Source organism: Balaenoptera musculus, chromosome 16, assembly GCF_009873245.2.
Source record: "Balaenoptera musculus isolate JJ_BM4_2016_0621 chromosome 16, mBalMus1.pri.v3, whole genome shotgun sequence".
Taxonomy (NCBI): domain Eukaryota; kingdom Metazoa; phylum Chordata; class Mammalia; order Artiodactyla; family Balaenopteridae; genus Balaenoptera; species Balaenoptera musculus.
In genome coordinates, this window is record NC_045800.1 from 45,667,949 (window position 1) to 45,686,953 (window position 19,005).

Below are 19,005 nucleotides of genomic sequence, written 5' to 3' on the forward strand. Positions count from 1 at the left end.
ATCTGTATGGGGAGCACATCAAGTATGAGAAGGTAATGGGAGATGAGGCAGCAGCTCAATTATAAAGGGCCTTGTATGACTTCAGTTAAAACTGTGGCTCTACTGCTTGTTAAATGACTGACTTTAGACAATTTGTTTAACCTTTGTGTGTCTCAGTTTCCTCAAGAATCAAGTACAGATAATATTTTCTTCCAGTGTTCCAATGAGGGTTTAATGTGACAATGTTTGGTTAAATTCTTAGCATAGTACCTAGTACAATGAGATGCTATCAGGAAATGTTAGTTTAATCTAACGCATAGGGCAGTTCTCCAGGCCTTCTGGTCACTTTGATAGCCTTTCTATGGGGACCCATTACAGCATTTCTTCTTAATGTTTACCTGTAGTCTCTAATTTTTCAATGATAAACACATATGACTTTCATAATAGAATTAAATAAAGCTTTTTTTATAATGATGACTTTTTGGTAGGCATAGACAAGCTTATTTTAAAATTTATACAGAAAGGCAAAAAACTTAAAGTCGGTAAAACAATTTTGGAAAATAACAATAAAGTTGGAAGAATCACTCTATTTAGGCTAGAATGTCAAGGCTTACTCCACAGCTACAATTATTAAGAGAGTGTGATATCTGGCAGAGGGCTAGACACATAGATCAGTGGAACAGAACAGAAAACCCAGAAATAGACCTACAGCGAGAGAAAGAGAGATTGACTGATTAATTTTTAAAATTGGTTCACAAAGTTGTGAGGGGCTAGAAAATTCAAAATCTTGCAGAGCAGGCCAAGCCAGGCTGGAGAACCAGTGAAGAGTTGATTTTGCAGTCTTGAATATGAAAGCAGTAAATCCAGAGGCAGAATTCCTTCCTCCCTGGGGAAATCTCAGACTTTTCTCTTAAGACTTTCAACTGATTGAATGAAGCCCATCCACATTATGGAGGGAAATCTGCTTTACTCAAAGTCTACTGTGTAAATATTAATTGCATCTAGAAAAATACCTTCACAGCAATATCAGACTGGTGTTTGGTAGAGGGAGGGGGAGTGGGGTTTGTTTTTTGTTTTGTTTTTTGAGGGATGAATTATTTCTTTGGATTTACATTCCCCTATGAAATACAAATGATGATTCAGTGAGTCAATGTATGAGAAAAGACCCTCTTAATGACACCATCTTTTATAAACACTAATTATTTTTCCCAAGTCTGGATTTCCTGGAAGTCACATCACTCACAATGAAGCTTATCTTCCATTTCTGCCATTTTAAAGGCAGGCCTACTTCTAGCCTGAACCAGGAGAAATACAGAACCCACAATTTGTCCAACACCCTGACAGTGTTTTATTTCAAACTCTGATCCCTGCCCTGTGATTAGAAAGAAAATTCTGCCAGTTTGCTCCTGACAGTCTCTGCTGTGGGAAAAACTGGTATCAGATGTTCTCTGAAACATACTGTCTTTCATCTAGACTCAGAAGCTAGATGTGCAATTAGTAGAAGGAGGAAGAGGTGGTGGTAGAGGAGGGGGAGGAAGAGGAAAAGGAGGAAGGGAAGGGGGAGGAGGAGGAGGAGGAGGAGAAGGAGGCACATGGCTGTGCATACCAGCCACCCACCTGAGCCCAGCCATCAGTCATGGTTGTTGAGGATGAGACGGCTAAACAGACCTAAGCAGGATGGGAGAGAACCAAGGTGGTTCCTTCTACAGCATCATGGAGATGGATGACTTCACAGCTGCCCGATTCACAGACTTCTCTGCTTCCAGCCACCTCACCCATGCTTCATCTCAGGAGTCATTTTTGCCATCAGGTTAGCTGAGGCTTATGGGCTTCTCCTTGTGGTTCTTCCCACAGTTTCAGCTGGGGGCCAGGGATCATTACTGTCTTAAGGTGGGGCTGCTTAGGAAGTATCCATGGGGGTACTGTTGCATAATCCAGCTCCCAAAGGGATTTATCAGGTGCTTTGCAAATACAGCATACTCCAGGACATCATTGGCCACATCTTCCTGCCCATACATCAAACAGCCAAACTGCTCATAGACAGAGTCTGCTGGATGTGCATGAGGACAGCGACCTGGCCATACATGTTGCCCTGGCTTCACAGACTTCAGCAGTGAATCTGAACCACTGGAGAGGCTCTAAAGATTCTACAAAGTTCTGGCAGATGGGCTTATGTTTGATGTCCCAGACCATATCCAGAAAACAGTGATCAGTCACCAAGGTGTGAAGCCAGTCGTGATCTAAGTTGTTTAGATAAATGTGAGCATCAATGAAGATATCCTTAGCTTTTTCAGGGAAGTCCTTCGTTTTAAAATTAGCATCATATTCTTTTATCTTCCGAATGGACAGTTGTGAGGCAACATTCTTCTTCCATTGCTCAGTGCTCTGTGTCAGGCTTCCTTTGAAAGAAATGACATGAGAGCACCACCCTCAGGAGGAACACAGGCATGGAAGACACCAGCTGTACAGGTCAGATGTGTGAGATGCTCCAAACGTTCCCGAGGCATGACCAGTCCCACTTTATGGACATTCTATAAACTCCTTTTCTGATTCATATTTGGGTTCACAAGTAGGGGGTATGAAACGTTTTTTAGTTCTCACTAGAACTACAGCTATGTACTGAGTCACCAGGACTGGCTGCAGAGACCACCATTCTAATGGCCTGGATAAGCAAGACAACCTACCCCGGCATGGAGGCTGCCATTTTTTTCATGCAAGGGCCTCTGGAATGGGGACTAAGAGCCTGGGACAGGTGAGAAGGCGCATAGGGTGGAGCTAGCTCCATATGGAATCCAACTGCGTACCATAACCTAGCCAAATTGACACATAAAATTAAACATGACAGTAGCTTTTTCTGATAGCCAAAAAATAGAAACGGATTAGTGACTAAACAAACTTGTACATCAATACCATGGAATACCACTCAGCAATTAAAAAAAAAAAAAGAGCAAACCATTGTTGCAAGCAACAACTTGGATGGACCTGAAAGGCATGCTAAGTAAAATAAGCCAGTCTCAGAAGGTACTGTATGATTCCATTTTGTTATTTAATTTTAAAATAACAAAATTATGCAGATGGAGAACCGATTGGGTTTAGGAATGGGGACAGGGGATAGGTATGGCTATAAAAGGATTGTAAGCAAGACTGATGGAACAGTTCTATATCCTGACTGTGGTGGTGACTACACAAATCTACAAATGTGATGAAATTGCATAGAACTATACACACACACACACACACACACAATTGGTAAAATCTGTGTAACCTCAGTAGATTCTACAAATGCCATTTGCCTGGTTGTAATATTATACTATGGTTGCCCTTAAGGAACTGGGTGAAGGATACATGAGACCTCTTTCTATATTATTTTTGCAAATTCCTGTGAATCTACAACTATTTCAAATTAGAAGTTTTAAAAAGTGCGGGGGTTTAATTTGGTTAGGTTGTACCCAACCAAATTAATTATTCACAACTATCTGTGACCTGCTCACTGTACATCAACTATATTATATAGATTTTCTATTGGTAATTTTGTGCTCCATTTTTAAAATCCATGAGCCTCTGAATGTTTCTCCAAAACGTGTAAAAGATTAATCATGGTCAGCCCTATTGGCAGACACCAAAAGAAGCTTGTAACCATCGATCTCTGTTACACAATTTATTTATTTATGGATGCTTCTCTTCTTTTACCCATAATTTCCTACTCGTGGAGGGAGGGAGGCAGGGAGTTTTCTTTGGCTGACTTGGTGTTTGGCAGCCACTTCATAGTGAAACTGGTCTGTGCTGGGCAACTGAGATGCAAACCAGCAGGTACAGAGAGAGAACGACAGATCTGGAAGACAAAGATTCCTGTCCAGATCTACACCTTGCACACAACGAAACCGCAGAAATGACTACTAATATAGTGCAAGGCGGGGAGGGGCATAGTTTTTCCATCAGTAAAACTTTGATGCCAAGGGGGCCATGTGCCCAACGCAGAAGGCAGAGGGATGGTGATAAAAGGAGCCATCTAAAATTAAATTGTGATTAAGTACCAGGATCGAATTACAAGATAAATTTCAAACAGTAATAAAAGTTTGCAAAGTCCTAGGTGAGTTTTCTGAAAATGTAAATTGATACGCATTTACATATCTTACATGTATCTATATGATTCCCCAATCAGATTGTAAGTTCCTCAAAAGTTGAACCCTAGAGTGGCTGGTCTAGTTTGCTGCAAGTACTAGCATTCAATAAATTACAGAAGATACTGTACTACTACTCACATGTGCTTAGTACCTAGTTTTGGCGTTCTTTTGCACATGCAAATTCATTCTGTTTAATCCTCACAACTATGCCATTAGCACATCTTATTGCCTGCATTTTGCAGACGTGGAAAAGCACTCAGAAAGTTTTAGTGACATGCTCAAGGATTTATATAGGCAATAAGTGGGAGGACTGACAGTCAAATATAGGTCTGTGTGTCTGGCCCTAAGACCGTGTTCTCTCAATAGCAATCAATAGTTCATGATTATAGTTCTAATGACACAAAAAGTTCCTTAAGTTGCTTTCTGAATCAAGCAATAGTAAGTTATGTTCTATATCATTTTAGTGTTAATTGAAATTGGGAAGTCTGGATATAGTAACTCTTTATAGAGAATATAATTGGTCTATAGTGCTTCCCAACATAAAAAATGATATTAGTTAGAGGGAGAGAAGGGAAAGGAAAAAAACTGAAAAGAGGAAAGAAAGGAAGGTTGACTCTGTGCTGGCTTTAGAAAGGAGCTTTATCCAAGTTTCAGAGCACTGTGAGGTTATTGCAAATTCTGAATTATAGCAGTTTCCAATTACAAAACTATTTTGGTGACATCTTAAAACTTGCAGGTAGTATTAGGAACTTGTGTTGAAGGACAACACAGATTGTTTGTGTCAGCAATAGAAGGTACAAGTCCTGCCCCATGCAAAATTTTTACTTCTACCAAGTAATTCCAGAGGCATTTTTTATAATTAAGGGGTAATATAAAACAAAACAAAAATATTTGATACAGCCTCTCAAATAGAGCATAGGATTAGAGCTGAAGTCTAATGTAAAATGTGGAGTGAACTGCATTAGCTGCTGAAAATGTAGAACTTAACCTGAGTCCTGTACTCCTGGAAAACAGGGATGATCAATACATCCTTTTGTATTTCAGAAAACAGCTTACTGCAAAGAATCACCCTTTCACATGTAACTTATATATAAGATGTTACAGAAAAACCCAAAGAAACCTTTTGGCCAACCCAATAAAACCCACGGATGACCCCACTGTTTATCTATGACAAGGCCAGACACAGACCCTTGAAATTTCCATTCTTTGTCTTATAAAATATTGGTTGAACTATTTGTCCCCACTGAACAATCTGGACACTAACGTGACTTGACCAAACTTTCATCAGGCTTCTCTCCTTCCCCCGGGACCCTGAACTGTGGCCCACCCTTGAGCTTGAGCAAGCACTGGGACACAGAACAAAACCCCTTAACAGCCTCTCCTGAGAATCAGTTGACCACAGAAAAAAAGACATTTTCTGCTGAACTGACCAATCAATCCCCTGCTCCCCCAACTCCCCACACTCAGATATTTCTAGCCTTGTTTATTCCTCCCTTTAAAAGAAACCCCTTTCTGCCTGGCCTTGGCAACATTTGTAGATACTATGGTCAGAGTCTTCTGTTGCAGTAGTTCCTTTCCTCTTACTGTAACAGTCCCCCCCCTCCTCTCAACTGCAATAGTCTTTTCAAATAGAGTCCCTCCTTACCTAAGTCTGGATTTGTTTTTTATTTGACACTGCCTAAAGATGGAGTTTCTAATATTTTAGGAAGTATTTTTCTCCTCTGTCAAAGTTTGCTTTTATTTATGATTTCTCTTTTATGGATTTTAAGTATTCATGCCTGGTTCAGAAGTCACACAGGCAGAGGGATCAAACCCTCTAAGGGTATTAACAAGCTTCCCACCTACCTCTTAGGTTAAAATGAAAATGAATAGGTAGGAGGGCTGCTTCCATATGCAAACACCTCCAGATAATCAATTCTATTCTAATATCTTGCTGGCTGCAGAATTACAGCTACTGGGCCATTTAATTCACTTCCAGCTAATGCCTGAGGTGCCAATGTATACCAAAGAAAAAAGAAAAAGTAGATCAAACTAAAATATTTCCTTAGCTCACAGCAAGTTAAAAGCCTGGCCAACTCCAAGTTTCACAGAACATCTTTGTCATCTTATCCCTGAACTGGCCCAAATAAAAAGTTTGCTAGTGTTTACAAACTATCGACTTTGCACCTTGAAAATATTTATGTTATCACAGAAGGTTCAATGGCATTATTCTCAAAAACGAAAGTGAGGATACCATAGACTGGCAAAGGGTATTTTTGGCTAGTGCATTTAATAATAGGTAAAGTCATAAGTAAGTTAAAAATTGTAGATCACATTTAATTATGCATATTTAATGAATTACTTACTGAAATCATAGCTAACTTTAAACATCCAGAGTATGTAGTATCTATAGTCATAGGGTGCTTTTGCTGATTCTTGCTCAGAAGTCTCTGGTACACACTGTCATGGTCGCCAGGATCAGCAGTGTGCTGTGAAATGTTTAAAAACTGGCTCTGGGGGAGAGGGTAGGCCCTGATGGGTTGCACTTGCCAATTTCCACGGTGTAAATACTCCCACCATGGCTCATTTGAAGCTATCAATGTGACTGCACTTGGAGTTGAGAAAGAGATGCTCAGCAACACACCATAAAGATACAATAGAAGTAAATAACCTCAAGAGAGCATAATAATAAAATGAAGTAAGATAATTAGGAAGTGATGAGTTTTGAGTATATATAATTTTGGGTTTTAATATAACATTTAACTGTAAGTTTGTGTAATTTAACTTTTAATAATGGCTGTGTGAAACAGCAGGCTTGCAAAATCCCTGGAAATTTAAGTTTCTGTAGTGCCCACTAGTGAGTCCAGGATGCATCCTTCACTTTGGCTACAACCCCTAGAGGACTAGGTAACATTATTTAAGACAGAAATGATTTGGCTCACAGAAGCTTAAAGGATTTTACTGGCCAAAAGGCATATACTACCTGTGGTGGGTTGAACTGTGGCTCGCAAAATATATGTCCAACTGGATCCTGTGAATGTGAGCTTATTTGGAAAAAGGTCTTTGTTGATGGAATTAAGTATCTCAAGATGCGATCATCCTGGATTATCTGGGTGGGCCCTAAATCCAATGACCCATGTCCTGATGAGAGCAGACAGACAGAAGAAGAGAACACACAGAGACACAGGGAGGACATCCACGTAAAGAAGGAAGCAGAGACTGGAGTGATCCATTTACAAGCCAAGGAATGCCAAGCACTGCCAGCAGCCACCAGAAGCTAGGAGAGAGGCATGGGACAATTCTCCCTCCTAGCCTCCAGAAGGAACCAACCCTGCTGACATCTTGATTTTGGCTGGCTAGCCTCCAGAACTGTGAGAAAATTAATTTCTGTTTTTTTAAGCCACCAAGTTTGTGGCAACTTATTATGACAGCCTTAGGAAACTCATACACTACCCCATGACAATTAGTCTTGGCCAAACTGGGCTCAGAGAAAGAGGCTTTGGAGACTTTAAAAGCTATACATTAATAACTTGGAAAATTATGCAGCACTGTAATCATGTACAGTCATAGTGGAGGAGACGGGTGAAGTTTCAAGGGGAAGACAGCTTACTGGTGGTATTCTTCTCTGCCATAAAATGTCATCTCATTACTCCTTATAGATCAGGCGTGGCTAGACTCCCTGGTGACCCAGACATAACCTCAAACGTACCAACAGCCAACGCTTATCTACCAGGTGGGGGGAACAGATGTTCTTAAATTTCTCAGCCATAGCCTTCTTTTTTACCTCCAGAGGTTCTACTCCTGTTTTACAGAATATTCTAGTTCTATTAACTGGGAAACAAAAGGGTAAGGAAAAAAAAAAAACTGTGATATGTAAACATCCAAGAGACATTGAAAAGAGTAGGAGATTTGAAATTTTACCATGGATTATGATTATTAATCTGACTACATAATTTGTGGGGCCCAGTGCAACATCTCAAGATAGTTGCAGCAGAGCATTAAACCAAGTGAGAGCCCCTCTACACACGGGCCTTGTGAGACTGTATAAGTCACATGCCCATGAATCCAGCCCTATTAATGGAATATCAGACCTAGCTACTACAGATTAGAAATTGTGATACTTGCGCCAAATATACTATTCTCAAAATTTTTTTCAGCATTCTTACTTCCATTTAGGAATGACCGGCCATATATTTGTTGCAGATAAATGCTGATATGCACTGAATTTTTTTACATAAACGTTCATAGAAGCTTTATTCACAATCACCGGAAAAAATGGAAACAACCCATATCTTTCATCTGGTGAATGTAAAACAAACCGGTGTATCCACACCATGGAACACCACCAAAAAGCAGCAACATGGATGAATCTCCAAGACATCATGCCCAGGGAAAGAAGCCAGCCTCCAGAGGTCATATCATGCATGGCTACACTTAGTGACACCTTAGAAAAGGCAAATCCACAGGGATGGAAAACAGATCACTGTTTGCCAGAGGTTGGGGTGGTGTGAGGGCTTAACTACAAAGGGGAAGCATGAGAGAATATTTAGGAGTAAGGGAACTGCTCTGTGTTCTGATTGGTGATGGGTACATAAAACCATACATGTGTCAAACCCTTAGAACTTGTACATCCAAAAAAATTTTAATTTTATGGTATGTTAACTTGGAATTTTTTCAAACGAAAATAACATTCGGCTATATATACAAATAAATTTCTCTTAAAAAGTACTTTAAATTTTCCATCTGAGTTTCTACCAGAGAGGCTGCTTTGGGGGGCTCTGCCACATCAGCCCTGATATTCTGTGGGACTGTTTTTCCATCTGTAAAACAAGATCAGTCCAGAGCAGTGATTTTTCATTCATCTTTCTCCCCAGTTTCATCCCTGGGCACTTCTTTGTGAGGTAGGGGCACATTTGAAGAGAAAGAATGTTCAGCCTCCACTGGGCTTCAGACCCACAGCTCTGCATCAATCAGAGCAGTTGTGCATTGGTTTATTTCATATATTGTCTGCAGAACTTTCATTTAGAATAGTTGGTCCCAAGCCACATGGTTAGGTACCTGAGGAGTTTAAACAATCCCACATTCCAGGGCCTAGTGGTAGGGCCAACTCGATTGTCTCTTGGGTAAGTGCCCCCGTAGAGTTTAGTGGTTAGCCAGACTGAAGCACTGGTTTAAACGGTCAATGATTCTAAACAAGATGTTTGAGGAATAGCTGGAATCATGCTCCTTGCTTCACAACCTTTGGATATACAATGGGACTCTGAAAAGGCTGCTAAGTCTAGGCTTCCCCTGACATACCGTCTGAAAGGAACTTAAACTTCCCCCTCCCCCCACAGGATGGATGATTTTGGGGAACATCACTTTGCAAACAGTGAAGGGCTGTGCATAGATGGGGGAAATGCTGTTATGAGGATGAAGGCGCGGACCAAGGACCAGCAGGGCCTGAGAGTAGCATTAATACTAAGAGCCGCCCTTTACTCTAAGCAAGTACCCTGTGCCAGTCATACTGCTAGCAATCCTTTAATCCTCACAACAACTCTGGGAGAGAAGGGCTGTCACTGGCCTCTGCCTCCCTGGCCCGGCACTGCTTGGGCCCCGGCCCACCCGGTTACCCATCCACGATCGCGACAGGCCTCACAGCTACCCCTGTCGAGAAGTCCGCATTGAATTTTGTTGAGCATTATAAATAAGTAGGTGATTCCTTCAAATTTCTTAAGGAGTTTGGAATGCAGTTCACTATCTCTTCTAAGCACAAAGAGAAGAAAACCCATTTAGTCTCCCATATGAGATATTAAATCCAGAACAAAAACTATTGAGAATGGGAGCGCTTAGCATTGGAATGGATCTTTAAGAAAAAAGTCCTCCCTGGAAAACTTTAGGATGGGACAGACACCAGTTACCTGGGTCACTTCTGTAAGGTCATCTAAACAGCTCTGAGAGCTGGGCCCCAAAAGCCAAATGAAGGACTCCCAAAAAACAATCCAGAAGCGAGAGAAAATAATGTCCTCAACTACCTAGAATATTTTACTGATTTTCCCAGAGATACCTGTGTCTCCATAAAAGCAAATACTCACATTGGCTACTTTTTCTCAAGTACCTGGACAGTTCCCCACTGGCTGTTGCTGTTACTGACGTTATTTAGGATTCATGATTCACCAGACTGTAGCTTAGAGGCTCTGGAGGGACACTGACCCTGCCAACACCTTGATTTTGGACTTCTGGCCTCCAGAACTGTGAGAGAATAAATTTCTGTTGTTTTAAGCTACCCAGTTTGTGATATTTTGTTACAGCAGCCCTGGGAAGCCAATACACCTCTGTAGTCTTTTACTCATGAAAGTGTACCTTAATGCAAGCAAATGAGAGGGACAATCTTATAGAAACAGTCTTGAGTTCACTGCTTTTTTAAAAAAAGTATTTCCCAAACCTCACTATTTTAAATGTAATCTGTAAAAAACAACCTATGACACATTTTGCAACCAATCACAGCACACCCAAGCAACCAACCCACTGCCTGTACTAGGAACTGCCAATCCCACCGAACAGTTTAATTTTACTGAGGAAATGGAGCTCCTAAGAGGCCAAATGGCTCACCAGCTTAACTATGTATTTATCCTCATACCCACCATGTTCTAGCAAGTTCCTTGAGCACAGGTAGAAAAAGACAACTTGAGGAATGTAGAGGATACCTCATCATTGCTCACATCAGTCCCCAAATTTTGCCCTCTGACTCCAGTTTAAGTCATTTTGTGCACAATGGCTGAATGCTGAAATTTCCATAAGCAATTAGGATCATAACTCTGACTTTGAAGGCTGATAAAGTGATGTATTCAGGCTGCTGTACAAACCAAGAAATGGCTCAGTGTACTGGGATTAGGATGTGACACAACATCCTGTGTCAGGGCATAGATCTCATGCAGGAGAGGAAGAGCGTCTGTGCTTTGATATTGCCATCAAGAGACTCAGATTTATTGTTAAATCCTCATTGGGTAGAAAGACCAATGGTGAATTTATCAAGAAGCCTGCAGTATAATTTTGAAGAGAGTGATTTCTCTGCACCTCAAATAAAAGTCTAATACAGGCCTCGAGTATAGCCAAGATAAAATGTCAGAAATTTGAACGTAAGAAATTTATGAGTGCAATTAACTAATATCTTTAGCCTGAAAATCGTCCTCTTGGTTAGGATGCCCTTCCAACAAGATGACTCTTGCTGACCTAGATTTCTCACCGTAATAGTCCTATTTGCATCCTGCCTAAATGCTAATTTAGTTGTCATCCATGTTTTGGAAAATAATGTATCTCCTATTTTTGAGACATAACCAAAAAAGTTATAAGAAACTAATTGCTCTGCCAGTAAATCTAGTCTTCTTAGAAAGAAACTGAAGAATCACATAAGTAACCGAAACATTCAAACAACACCTCCAACTCACCAAATAATCTAGTACTAGAGTTTGGGTCTAAAAACCTGAGTTAAAGCAGGATAACCTCCCTAAGGCACTAGAAGAGGAAAGAGTCAAGGGCAGTGCTGGGAAATGCCAAGGGTCCAGAAAAGCCAGCAGATCTGCCTTCTAGCCAAAGGGATTGCAGTGGTACCTATATGAGAGAAAAGGTTAGGGCCAGGAGCCAGGCAGAAAGCAAGCCAAGAATACAATTGGGAGAAAGCAATTGGGGTCCTTGACAATGGTTTTTAATAAAACTGAAAGGGCCTAAAATGCCAGTGAGTCAAAGTAGATGAAAGACATGATGAGGTAGTTTTCTTAATACCCACTGCTGACTTTATTTATAAATTAAACAAGAAGGGAGGGACTTCCCTGGTGGTCTAGCGGTTAAGACTCCGTGCCCCCAATGCACGGGGCCCGGGTTCCATCCCTGGTCAAAGAACTAGATCCCACACGCATGCCGCAACTGAGAGTCCACATGCTGCAACCAAGACCCCAACTGCCGCAACTAAGACACGGCACAGCCAAATAAATAAATAAGTAAAATATTTTTTAAAAAAAAACAAGAAGGGTGACTTGGTCTATTTAAAAAAATAGGTTTTCTCAAAACCACTTAACTCCTGAGCCAGTCACAGTTCCTATTACCTCTTATAGTCTGTAAATGTGCCTGCCCTGCTCTCAACCCTGAAGCTGTCTAAAGTATACATGTTACCCGTTGTAGGATCACTATGATTGATTGGATCAATACTAGACACAGGATTCAAGACCAGGCAATTCATTGTCTAGCCAGCACCCAATTAAAATACTTCCTCAAGAATTTAAACTAAGAGGTATACAACTGTACTCAGTGGGTAGAATGTAATTGAACCAAAGGGACATGTGACTCTGACTTAGCTCCCCATTTTGGTGGAGACAGATGTGCAAATAGATGATACCAATCCGCAGAAAAAGAGATTGGAGCAACATAAAGAAAGAGGCACCTGAGAGCGTGTGGTCCAAGAAAGAGTGAGAGGGAGAGATGGGAAAAGTAGCTGCCTTGGTAACTGATGGCAGAGCAGTCCTAAGTCACAATTTGTTTGAAATATCTATAAGGACTTTGTCTCAGTGAAGTTTCTGTATCCATTTGACAAATGTCTCGAGTTTTGTCAAATTCTCAAAGTTAAGTGATTTTGGCTAGAGCAGCACAATAAGTTTTTCCTCAAATATACTCCTACTATTATCAGATGGCCCTTGGGTGGGCAGAACTGTCTTCCAGAGAAAAGACAACTCCGGGAAAAGAGCAGATGCTATGAACAAATTATAAAAGTGTACTCTAAAAAAAAATTGGGGACTTCCCTGGTGGTCCAGTGGTTAAGACTCCGTCCGTGCTCCCAGTGCAGGGGGCCCAGGTTCGATACCTGGTCAGGGAACTAGATCCCGCGTGCAGCAACTAAGAGTCCACATGCCACAACTAAAGATCCCGTGTGCCACAACTAAAGATCCCATGTGCCGCAACTAAGACCCAGTCCAGCCAAATAAATATTTTTTAATAAAATAAAAAAATAAAAATAAAATTCATGTACATATATACCTCTGCATGTAAAGCAGTATAAAATGTTATAGATTCGTTGGTGTTAAATGGGACAAACTTAACTCCTGTTTTTGGGAAAGCTACAATAAGCTTCACCCAGAGGTAACAATTGTTCATAATGATCTCAGATTCCACTGATATACATATCCCTTTTTATTTCTCTTCCTTATCCCTCAAGATAATGAAGACTACTCTGAATGTTACCTGAGGGAAAAGCAGTGATACCTAGATGTTTCTACAAGATGAATTCCAGGTGAGAAAAGTTGCACAAAGATAAAAAAGAAAAAAAAAGGCAATTTCATCATTTTTACAAATTTTGCCTTCAGTGGAAGGCAAAATTCAAAAGGGAAAATATGCTGTGAAAAGAATATTTTTGATGCTTTTTGCCCAAAATATGCAGGATTACATAAAAAGAAGGGGGAGGGGAATAACAAGAAGACCTAGATTATCAGACAGGCACAGCTAGTTCCAACATGAAGACCGAAACATAGTCACTCTAATAAAATCGTATTTAAATGACACATTCAAACCCATACTCAAAATACAATCATGCCAACAAAACCAATAGAAAGAATTCACTGTTTTTTATTCAGAGGAGGAAAGAAATCTCTAAAAGAAAATGATGATAAAAAAGCTAGGGCTTCCCTGGTGGCGCAGTGGTTGAGAATCTGCCTGCCAATGCAGGGGACACGGGTTCGAGCCCTGGTCTGGGAAGATCCCACATGCCGCGGAGCAACTAGGCCCGTGAGCCACAGCTACTGAGCCTGCGCGTCTGGAGCCTGTGCTCCGCAACAAGAGAGGCCACGATAGTGAGAGGCCTGCGCATCGCAATGAAGAGTGGCCCCCGCTTGCCACAACTAGAGAAAGCCCTCGCACAGAAACGAAGACCCAACACAGCCAAAAATAAATAAATAAAAAAAAAAAAAAAAAAAAAAGCTAGCAACAGCATTCTACACAGAACACAACAGTCTGGCAGGCTGTCATTTCTGAAGAACCCTGCTCTCAAGATGGTTTAATACAAGGCAGTTCTTTCCAGAGAAGCTGGAACACTGTAATGATGATTCAAACCAGGTAAAAAAGAAACAGTAAAAAGAAAGTGTTGAAGGTTTTCAATGTATTCTCATCTTAAAAGACATTTTGTACTACTTCAACAGAAGAGATGCCTTTGTGGTTGATTTTATATGCTTGCTTTAATAGTTTCTTTTGTGAATGGAAAAAGGCTTCAAATTATTGCAGTAAAGACTATAATAGCAGCATGTCCAGAAAGAACTAACACTTACAAACAGACCATTCTATAAAAGATGCTGTTTGTATCAACTCTGGTTACCAGAATTTTTTACGGCAATGGGTAGAAAGTGTCCATTCGTTATGGGTGTCTATACATAAATATATCTGGATGGCATATTTAACTCTGAAACAGAAGATGACAAAAGATTTTTGGGGAAGGATAAGTCCAAATGGTGAAATGGAAATCATGTATACAGTATTTAATGGGTAGGTCCATGTACTATGATGATTAAGATCTCAAAGCAGAACAATTTAGTTGAGTAATGGCTCCACTACATACCAGTTATGTAATCTTGGGCAAAGTAGTTAACCTCTCCAGGTCCTCATCTATAAAATCAACATAAGAAGACCTAGCTCATAGAGTTCTTTGGAAAATTTCATAAACAAACACATAAACCACTTAACACAGAGCCTGAGTCACAGTAAGTCCAGAATAAGTCAATGTGATGATGATTATGATGATGATGACAATGACAATGACAGCATCAGTTTCAAGTGCCTCCTCATTATGGATCCAATAATGATCTATGTGACTTGTGTGTCTGCTCAGGTCCAGTCCAAGCATTTTTTGTCCCCATGTTCTCATTATCCTACTTATCATTCTCTGTGTTTCCCTAGTCTTTTCCAATGATTTTAGATGTGGGGAGGCCATTTTCTTATTTCAGGTTCCCAGTAGTTCTTCTGAGTCTTTGAAACTACAAATACATAAAGTTCTCTTTAGAATCCTTACAAATAGTTTTTCTTCCTTTATTATTACCTGTAAATGTGACCTGCTCACTTTATTTACTAGTATAGGAACGGCATGTGTTTGTCTCTCTGAGGCTGCAGTTCTTTAAACTCAACACCACTCTCTCGTGTTCTTTGGCATGTCAGTACTTTAGCAGGCAGTCACATTCCAGTTGGATTCCAACTGAAAACAAATTCCCTAAGTGTGCCAAAAAAAAAAAAAAAGATACTTCCTTTATAACACCATTAAACATTACTCCTGACTATTAAATTATATCATGTCTACTATTGCTCATCCTACACTAGCCAAGTATTGGACTCAAACAGTGAACAAGAAATGCTTGTTAAACTAAATAGGATTATAATGATACCATGGAACAGCAATGTTTCTGGGAGCCTTTGGGCAATCTGTTCCAGCCTACTGAGGCCATGGCCATTGCTGTATGATGAAGCTTCCTTCATCTGGGAACACCTAGACATGAAAAACACTCAGTAGGAGATGATGATGCCACTGGTTTAGGATGGTCTATTCGCACAAGTTATGGGAAATGGAGGAAACAAAAACATGAGGAATTCTTCAGTCTTACATCTTATTCTATCTAATATCACATGAATTTTTGCATGTTTGCTGCCCTGTAATTATTCTATTCATGAAAAAAATTAAGCCTGTCTCTCTGCCCAAATAAGAAAGTAAATGTTTTCATGTAGTGTCAGCATTTCACATCATCTTGGTTTAAAAAGAGGGAGGCAGGTCAATTGGCCACCAAGGTAATAATCTTGAGGTCATGCCCATGAAGCTTAACCATAAGTGAACCATGAATGTGGTCCCCAATATGCTAATGTATAAATTATTCAAGGAAAGAGAAGTCACCAGCTAATGGCTGAAAAACCAGTGTGGGTAAGACTCAGTGATTCCATAATATTATATTCTAGGCAGAAAATAAAACAATTTGTGGGAAAAGAAAAACTACCTATTTTGTCAATATTTGTTATTCTTGTTTTATACACAGCTTAGTCATTTGCCTCTGCTCAGAGAGTTTGGAAGCCACCTTTATAAAGGACCTAGAAAACTACAATGCATACCCTTAACCTGATCTTTGACAAAGATGGCAGAAGGAGACCAGGACAGTGGACCCATGCCAGAAGGTCAGCAGTTCTCAGGACATCTTATCTGACTGAACAGGTGAGGTAGGCCCAGTCAGAGCACCTCATGTTCCATACCATGAGCAAACTGAGTACAACAACATTTCTGATCTAACCTAGTAAGTAGACAACACCCCAGATAATAGGTTGTTGAACAGTTAAGAAAGAAAACACTATCCAGTGTCCATGAAAATAATAAAAGAGTTAAATTCAGTAAGGAAAAAAAAAAAAAATACTACTACAAATCTATGTCGCATCCATCGCCTGGATAACCAGGGGGAAAGCTGCTATGTTCAAATCCAAACCACTGCCTAAACATACTTCCAAGTGCATAAGTAGTTTGGTTGTCCCTTACCAGTCTTTACAGGTCACTGTACTCAGTTTTATTGTCTATAAAGTGAATTAGACTAGATGATATATTTTATATATATATATATATATATATATATATACACACATATACACACACACACATATATATGTATGTGTATATGTAATTTTATATATATATATATATATATACACACACATATATATGTAATTATATTATATTATATGCCTGGAGAATTACAATTGGTTAGTTTCTCAGAATTTACAAAAAGACTGCTATAATCTTTCAGGAAACTTCTTTTATTGGTTGGCTATTGGCAAAAAATTGCTGTATGTCAATCAACTACAAAGTCTTAATGACATACAGCAAATATTTTTCATACTTCTGAGGGGTTCTGCTGATCTAGGTTAAACATAGCTGATCTTGGCTGGACCACTCACTCATTCATGTGGTTTGGCCGGCTCATACATGTGTTTTTAGGTTGGCTCTGCACCATGTGACTTCATCCTTCTCATGGGACCACTGAACTAACCTGGGCATGACCTCCTCATGGTGATGGCAGAAATAAGAGTGAAAGTGCATTAAGCAAAATCTTTAAAGGGCTAAGCTCAGAAGTGGCACTCTGGCATTTCAACTACATTTATTGTCAAAGAAAGTCACATGACAAAGCCCAGAGTCAGAGCAGAAGGGTACTGCAAATTTACATGACAAACAGGAGTGAAGGATTGGAGTCACTATTTAATCTACCACAAATCCACCACTAGGCAAGAATTATTCATGATCCTCCTATCCCCCCACCTGGGATGGTGGGGGTCCACCATCCCAAGACCCCCAAAAGTTTTATCTAACACAACATCAGGTTTGAATAACTTATAATAGATGTGCATGCAAGTCCTCCTGATCCAGAAACCTATGAATGAAGAAGGCAATATAGCTGCCTCAAAAGCACACAGCATACAATGGTGGAACAAGGACAGGATAATCACAGTAAACATTCCAATTCAAGGAGGAGGAAAATGAAAGGCAAATAACAGTCACTGGTATGTAACAAGTCTGAAAGTCTGCTGGGAAAATATTTCCAGGTCCCTCCGCTTTAGGAGTCGTAAATAGTCCCTGATTTGACCCTGGTTATATTTCCCAAAAGTAAATCCCCCGTTCAGTTTATTCATGGATCTTGGCTTCACTCTCTAGGATGTCCTTCCTTTCCATCATCCTCTTTGGCCACTTCTAAAGAGCTCACTAGAAAATATGTTCTTTGAGAAAAAAATTTAGCCTGCTTTCTGGATACAGAACATTAAGGGCTCAGAAGCCTTTTAACATTTTGTACTGCTCAATCCCTTCTAGTCCAGGCAGATGGCACTTCTGCTCATACAGTTTTCTCAAAAATTTTGTGGGTTTCCAGTGTATTTCATTCATTTTACTCCCTGTGCCCCAAGCAATTCTTTGAGAACAATTCTTCTAGTTGTCTCACTATCTCTAGACTTTGAAGGAACTGCTGTATCAGACTGTTGTGGACCTTGACCTTAAGATTCCTACAAACACTTGTGTACAGCAGAGAGCACATATTAGGTTTCATCCTGATTCTTTCAGAAGTCAACAAAAAGTCATACAGCCACTTCTTTGACTTGGACTTTACTCTGAGACCATCACTTACTAGCAGCACCCCAAGTTTGACCTTTATCCCAGCCCAGACTTTACCTTACTCTGAGAATCTGTTACTGACTATAGAAGCTGGAGAAGAGAAACAATTTTATGTTCCAATTCATTAAGTCCTGGGGTCTTGATTTTTCCGATAAATTCTGCTTGCAAATGGCCAGTTCTTTTGAGTTCTTCCTTTCTTGTACTACCTTATATGCAGCTAAGGAGAAGCAGCTGATGTTTTCAAATTTTCCCTGGGAGATCTCCTTGCCCAAATCCAAAGTTTGTTTAAGTACATTTTCTGTCTTCCAAGAAACCACAAGTGACCATTTCACCAAATGGGTTACCATTTTTTCAGTCTCCTATAATAGTTTCTTCACCATTTTTCCAAACTCCCACCATCAACTAGCCCTAAAAATAATGCTATGTATTTCAGGTGTTTATTAAAACAACATCCCATTTCTGCATACCAATTTTTGTTTCAATTCCCTTTGGTTGTATATCAAATGACCTAAAAATATAGTAGTTTCATATATATGACAAAATAACATTTAAAGATGTATTTGAAAAGATCATAATTGAAAACTTTCCAAAATTGATGAAAGCTATCAATCTACAGAACTTTTAAGCTCCATGGTCCCCAAGGCAGGATAAACACAAACATCATACCTTTTCAAACACAATAAAAGACAAAGATAAGTAGTAAATTTTAAAATTAGATTTTCTGCTTTTAAGCAGAATGGAGGAAGAAGAAGAAGAAGAGGAAGGGGAAGAAGGATGATAAGGGGGGGG

The 19,005-nt window shown here is 39.9% G+C and overlaps 1 pseudogene; it reads right to left on the reverse strand.

Annotated features, from left to right (window-relative positions):
• Positions 1–1,785: 1,785 nt before the first annotated feature.
• LOC118882398 lies at positions 1,786–12,225 on the reverse strand (annotated as a pseudogene).
• Positions 12,226–19,005: the final 6,780 nt, after the last annotated feature.